Source organism: Halichoerus grypus, chromosome 1 (genome assembly GCF_964656455.1).
Source record: "Halichoerus grypus chromosome 1, mHalGry1.hap1.1, whole genome shotgun sequence".
Taxonomy (NCBI): Eukaryota; Metazoa; Chordata; class Mammalia; order Carnivora; family Phocidae; genus Halichoerus; species Halichoerus grypus.
In genome coordinates, this window is record NC_135712.1 from 153,504,977 (window position 1) to 153,512,133 (window position 7,157).

Sequence of the window (7,157 nt, forward strand, 5' to 3'; positions counted from 1 at the left end):
GAAAGATTAAAATTAACAAGATAGGAAACAAATGTTGGTGAGGGGATGTGGAGAAAGGGGAACCCTCTTACACTGTTGGTTAAAAATAGAGCTACCCTACGACCCAGCAATTGCACTACTAGGTATTTACCCCAAAGATACAAATGTAATGATCCAAAGGGGCACCTGCATCCCAATGTTCATAGCAGCAATGTCCACAATAATCAAACTGTGGAAAGAGCCCAGATGTCCCTTGACAGATGAATGGATAAAGAAGATGTGGTTCATATATACAATGGAATATTACTTAGCCATCAGAAAGGATGAATATTTACCATTTACATCGACGTGGATGGAACTGGAGGGGATTATACTGAGTGAAATAAGTCAATCAGAGAAAGACAATTATCATATGGTTTCATTCATATGTGGAATATAAGAAACAGCACAGAGGACCACAGGGGAAGGGAGGGAAAACTGAAGGGGAAGTCATCAGAGAGGGAGAAAAACCATGAGAGACTCTTGACTCTCAGAAACAAACTGAGGGTTGCTGGAGGGGAGGTGAGTTGAGGGGGGAGGTGGTCACTGGGTGATGGACATGGAGGAGGGCACATGATGTGATGAGCACTGGGTGTTATATGCAACTGATGAATTATTGAACTCTACCTCTGGAACTAATGATGTACTATATGTTGGCTAACTGAATTTGAATAAAAAACTTTAAAAAACCTGGTGCTTGCTATAAGTTATAAGACGTCCAGAGGTGAAGATTGTCTGTAGACGTCTGGGCATTTCTAAATCTCTCAAATAGAGACTCTCCCTAGCCTAAGATGCTCCACGTCTGGCAGGACTGCTAGCTCTCTACCCATCAGGTGTTCTTTGTTCATACCAGCTGAACAGCTTCTGACTATACCCAAGAAAGGCTGGTGCATCAGTAAACCTGCTGTCATCGAGAAAGGAAGTCACACACTCAACCAATGGCCACCTTGCTTGGTATCCTGGCTAGCGTGGCCCCTTGAGTAAACCATCGTAAGTTTCACGGAGCTCTGTGGCTGACAGAGCGTTTTCACGTGAATCCTGTTCCTGTATCCTTGCAACAGCTTCCTATGTTACCTGTCATTCCCTTCCCCAGGGAGGCTGGGGTGGGGGGTTCAGCACTTTGGCCAAGATCCCACAGCTGGCTTCTCCCACAAACAGCCAGGAAGGAACAAGGAGTTAGTCAGAAGGCTTTCCTGAGGGCAGCAGCGTCTGGGCTGATGACAGCTAAGGACAGCTAAGCCCTTGGAGTGCTTAGAGCAAACGGAGGTGAAGAACGGCAGTAGGGGTCTGTCTAGGAAAGGAGATGCAATGCCTCTCTTATCTCAGCAGTATGAGAGTGCCTCTCAGGGAGGGAAAAAAGACCTTAATAAATGTTTGGGGTAGAGTGCCAGGTCTTGAGGGGAAGCTACTCTGCCATACAAAACAACGTGAGAACTATTTTTCAGCCCCCAGGAGAGTCTGAGAGAGGATAAAGGAAAGGGGGGGAGGGGAAGGTGGAGGGGGTGGGCGGGAGTGGGGGAGGTCAGTGTGGGGCGGCCAGAGGCTCAAGGATCAGAGACGCTCTTCTGTTGGTTTGAGGTTGTGTTGCTGTGACTGAATGTGCTCTTGTCTCCCCTCCCAGCCCTTTTGCTCCTGACATAGTTGGCAAATTCTGCTCTGCTCATAAACATTTCATATCAGAAGGATTCGTGATGTACTTGACAGAAGGCGTGCAGGTAACAGCCCAGAAGAAGGGCCACACACACACACACACACGCAAGCGGGAGCCAGGGTGGGGCGGGGCAGGAGGGGACACAAGGGGACACAAGCACATGAGCCCTATAAGGGCATACAGAAGTCTTGGGGAGAGCTTTAGGTTCCTAAAGACCACGAATCTGATGGCTCAAGTCAACTCTACCTGGATCTCCATGAGGTGGAAAGAGGTCCGGGGGTGTGGGGCTAATATCTGTGTTACATCTACAAGGAAAGTATAAGGGTTGGCATTTAGGGCAAATTTATTTTCCCCTCTAAACAATTTCCCTTGTTTGAGTCAAAAAGCTAGAATTACTAAGTGCAAAGAACAACACACTCGTTCCCTGCCCCATTTCCTGCCTTACTTGGGAACAAGGCTTAATGGATCCTTTTCTTTTATAGGCAATGTTACCCGCTGAGTCATATAGAAACTCTAATCTTTTCTCACTGGCGCAGGTTTTCAGATATCAAAGAACTTGAAGAATGCACACAAATAAGTAGCATTTGGGTTTATCCATCAGTCCTCTATGAGTTTAGTCAGCATAGATCAGTTTTCCTGTTTGCTCCGTTTGTTCCCATAGACTGGCAGCCGCCAGCGCTGGACAGAAGCTGGGATTTATCACTGTAATCCTTTTCCTCTTCCCAGGGCTGGGCTGGGGCACGAGGTCACACAGAGCTCTGATCATAGCAGAAGGAATTGACAAGGTTCAGCCTCACAACTGGAAGCATTTCCAGGATGCAAGAACAGAGGCATCCTCCCCTCTCCTTTCTCATTTTGTCCTCTTCTTGTCATCACCCCCCTCCAAGGAGCATGTCGGAGTGCCTGTGCCTAGAACAGTCAGGATCTCCACTCCAGGAAGTGCTCTGGGACCATAATGGGGACAATCGTGACGCAACTTTATGCCCTACCTAATGCAGTCATAGTCATTACCTGATGCCACCCTACAACAAGTGTGGATTAGCAAGGAAGTCCTTGCCATCCCTCGGTGCAGTGAGGGCTGCAGGATCAGAGAGGGTTGGGACTTGGCCAAGATCACCAAGTGAGTGACAGAGTCAGGAGTTGGACCCAGATTCGTGGTTAGTGTAAGGGCCTTTCAAGTTTGGTTTTTTCTCTTTATTATCAGACTCTTGGCTCCGTGGATGCTCCAAACGCTGCTTGTTCTCCCTTTACCCCTGATATTGAGCTCTTTCTGCTCCGCCCCCCCCATCTTGCTCAGTGCCCAAGGGGCTGGCTTTGTTGACATCATGCGTTGGTGCCACGCTGGTTGGCTTCCTGGTGGTTGTGTTCTGCAGCCCCAGCCCTCCTCTAAGGCTCCAGCCCCCCCAGGCTCTGCTACACCGATTCCTGCTCTCATCCCCCCAGAGGCTGCCTGCTTCCCCCTGTGGCTGGTCTCTGGGGGCCTCACCCTCCCCAGGGGTGGTTCCCTAACCCTGCAACCCCCCTTCCCCCACCGATGTGTCCTTTCCTTAAATTGTTCTTCACTGCACCATTTTGAGGGGACCCCGTGGTCCTGTGGGGCCCCTGGCATGTCACATGGATAAAATGGGGCTGCCCTCAGGTGCCCTCGACCCCTTTGGCGGCCCCTGGGACACAGCCGAAGAATCTCAGAGTCCCAGAGGCACAGTTTGAGCCCTGACCTACACACCAGGCCATGAAGACCCCCCTCCGCTGTGCTGGGGTGTCTGACAGCTGTGGGTCCCCCGTTCAGTGCGGCCCGAAGGGGTTTGCGGCCTGCGTCCTTCCCTCCCTCGCACACAGGTGCCAGCGAGCCTTGGCTCCTGGAGCTCTGGGCTGTGCCCCACAGTCCCAGCGACGCCTGATCCCCGGGCCCCGGTCCCTTCCCCCGGCCGACTTTGCCCCCTGCACGGCATCTGGGAGGGGCCCTGTCGTGGAACAGCTGTCAGGAGGCTGCCCGACGGCCCAGTCTTCGCCAGGGCAGCTTCAGCGTGAGCGCCCCCACGGCAGCCGCCCCGCCATGTTCACTCCTCGAGTAGGGGGTCTGGGGCCCATCGCCCCGGCCCAGCGCCGGCACCAGAGAACACAGGGCTCCGCCACCCCCGCCTCCCTCCAAGGGGCTTGGAAACCTGCTCCGCTGCGTAGAAACCGCGGATTCAGCCACCTGCCCCTGACTTCAGCAGGGATCACCAGGGCTCTGGGTGTGTTCACATACATGCACACTCCCAAGCGGAGGCAGGGGAGCCAGGGGCGGCCCTGAGCAGGTACAAAGCGTCTTCCTCAGAGTCCTGTTCCCCCTCCTGTAGGGCAGGAGCCTAAAGCGTCTCCGGATGGGGTGCTCAGAGCCGAGGACTGCAGGGAAGCTGGCCCCCCACCCCGGCCAATGGTGCCTGCTTTGCTTCCATCCTGGTCGGCACAGAAAGGGGTGGCCCGAGGGCAGGTGCCGGAAGGGGGGAGTTCCCTCGAGAAGAGGCACCCTCTGAACAGCCGATGCCTGTCTCCCACTCTTTTTCCAAGCGGCACTTCTCAGAACAAATCCACAAACTGGCATGCGACTCTGACCATCTGTCTCCAGTGATTTTGATTCCCATCAATCAGGCACCTTTATTCATTAATAACAATTTTTAAAAAGTGTTCGAATGTCCATTCCCACATTTACTCACTCAGCATCGAACTGCTGGCTATTATGAGGCCCGTGGGAGAGGCGGTGGGGCAGAGACCGAGGAAAACAAGCTTCCCTGCACACCAAAACCCACAGGCTCGTGGACGGCAGAGAGCGGGGTGCCGGCAGATGGGAGGGGCTCTGATCAGCTGTGTGTCTAAGCAAGGGCCCCCCTTCCCCTCCACGTGTCCTCCCCCACCTCTCTCTGTTCCTGTCTCCCTTCTTATTCCCTTTCCCTTCCTCCTCTGCCTCCCAGTGACAGGCTGTCTGCATGCTTCAATGTCCCCCCCCACCCCAGATGCGCGCACACACACTGTGTCCCTCCTCTGACTCTCTTCTCTCACTCCACCCCCACCCTCATCCTTCCCATGCCTCAGCCAGGCCCTCCCAACCACCAGGAACCCCCCACAATCGGAGGCAGGGAGGAAGCAGCCCTCACCACAAGACAAGGAACAGAACTAGGGTGACGGGCCAGAATCATGTCAGATGTTTCCCTGGAGAGGAGAAAAGGCCACAGATGATAATAAAATGGTGCTTGCTGCCATGACAACTGCAGTCATTCAGCCACAATACCAACAGTTTAGGGGCAACAAAAATCAATCAAACGTTTATTTCCCCAGCACAACCAGCATCCCTAAGGAGATGCAAGCCAAGAAGGAGATGTCTTGGGTCCTCCACCTGTCACCTGCCCGAGAACTAGAGTATGGAGCGGGGGTTGGCCCTCCTTTCCCCGATCTACCATCAGTCGTGACATCATTTTCAGCCGTGCCCTGTATCTAACTCTTCACCCGTGTCAACTGGGTTGACTACGGCGGTTGGGAGTCTACAGGGAGCCCAGGTGAGGAGGCCTGGCCCTAAGCTGGGGGGAGTGGCCCTGTCTCTAGCCAGGGCCTGCAGGGCTGGGTGGCTCAGTGCAAACCATGTTTGTGGACGGGAGGGAGGGAGGCAGAACCCCACAGAACTCAGCAGGAAGCAGCATCATTGTTAAGAACAAAGCCTAAAACCAACAGGAGACTAAAAATGATTAGCCAGGCCCTATTCTGGCTGTAGCCAAAATCACACAGATTTATCAAGTCCAGCTAAGGAAAGGCCATGAGGGGGTCATTTACATTGCTGTCCTGGGTAGTCTGTGACTGTGGACATGAGTGTTCTGTAACAGATCTCCTCAAGCCACGCTGTGAGCTATGCCAGTCACAAGGCCACAGGTGGGGTGTTCCTGAGGGAACAGTGACTTCTGTCTCCAGGGAAGGCGCCACCTGCTCCGAGAGCGAGGCAGCACATGAGGGCCCTGGACGTTTGCTCTCTCTTTTATTCTGCATCGTTAGGATGCCAGGCAAGGCTGAGTGGAGGTGTGAATCAGTGCTCTCTTCCTGCCGTATTCCTCCCACCTCCCCAGGCATTGTGTGACTGACTTTCAAGGGTCTCTGCACTTAAACATATTGTCACCTGCCAGAAATCTCAACATGTGCGAGATCTTGCTGGAAGCACGGAAGCACGGCCCGGTGTGTGTGTGGCTGTCATAAGGAAACTCCTATAAGAGAATCCACCTGTGCCAGGGCATCTGAGAAGGGGGAGGAGGTGGTTAGAGATCGCGCCACCACCGCCCATCCCATTAAATAAGATGAGTGGTTCAGAGCCGGATGGGCATTTGTGAATCCCATTCCTCTATTGGCTACAGGAAGCTTGATTTGCGTGTGGATCAAAGAAAAGCTACTTATCGCTACTGGAAATTTCCTTCTAATTCACTGGCATTGTTCCACAGGGCGAGAGGAAGCAAAGGCTAGATTCACTCACAGACGGGAGCCTCAAAGCCAAAACATCAAGGGAACAGCTCAAAACGTCAAAAAACAGCCTGACCTAAGTTCTCCCACATTTCATCTTTTCAAAAATCACAAGAAAAAGATGAGCAATCCAAAAAGAGCAAATTCACTTTAATTTCCGCTTAAATACCTCAAAGCAAAAAAGTCCAAGGGTTCAGACTCTTCTCCCACCTGACAGACAAGGCCCTCGTTATTCTCCCCTCTCCCTTTCCCGCCTTGTGCTGAAAGTCTACTTTCCAAGCCGGTGGGGGCCATCGCGAATCGAGCCGGCGGTTGCCAGAGCATGCGTATTGCTTCGGAATAAAAGAAGTCGAACATTTACATCCGAACGTCTCATTGATTTACCACATCGCCACACGGGTCTACAAACAAAGAAAGACTGGCTTTGAAACACATACCATTGCAAAAACAGTTTGGCAGGTTCTTAAAAAATGACACGTATACTCACCATATGTCCCAGCCATTCCACTGCTAGGTATTTACCCGGGAAAAAAGGAAACACATGTCCATACAGAAACGTTCACATGAATGTGAAATAGCAGTTTTATTTGCATTAGCTAAAACCTGAAAGCAATCCAAATGCCAATCAATAACGAACAAATATGGCACAAACAAAATAACCAAACAAATTGTGGCATAGTCAACACAGTGGAATACTACTCAGCCATGAAAAAGGAGAGATTGTGGTACAAACCACAATGTGCATAAATCAAAATAATTATGCTGAGTGAAAGAAGCTAGACAAAATTTATATAAAACTTATTTATATAAGTTTTTTAATATATTTATGTAAGTTCTTATAAATAAGAATTTATATAAAACTCTAACAAATGCAAACGAATCTGTGGTGGCTTACAGGAGATCAGTGTTCGCCTTGGGGGAAAGGGTGCAGGGAATGAGGGGATGGAAAGGGGACTTGAAGAAATTTTGGGGGGTGATAGATATGTTCACTGTCTTGAATGTGATGATG

At 51.3% G+C, this 7,157-nt stretch overlaps 1 long non-coding RNA gene across 1 annotated transcript; it reads left to right on the forward strand.

The window, feature by feature from the left end:
* Nucleotides 1-1,220: 1,220 nt before the first annotated feature.
* Nucleotides 1,221-6,284, forward strand: LOC118552410 (uncharacterized). The gene is made up of 4 exons (XR_013443659.1): nucleotides 1,221-1,284; nucleotides 1,640-1,733; nucleotides 4,988-5,205; nucleotides 6,130-6,284. It is a non-coding gene; the product is annotated as an uncharacterized LOC118552410 (long non-coding RNA).
* The last annotated feature ends 873 nt before the right edge of the window (nucleotides 6,285-7,157 follow it).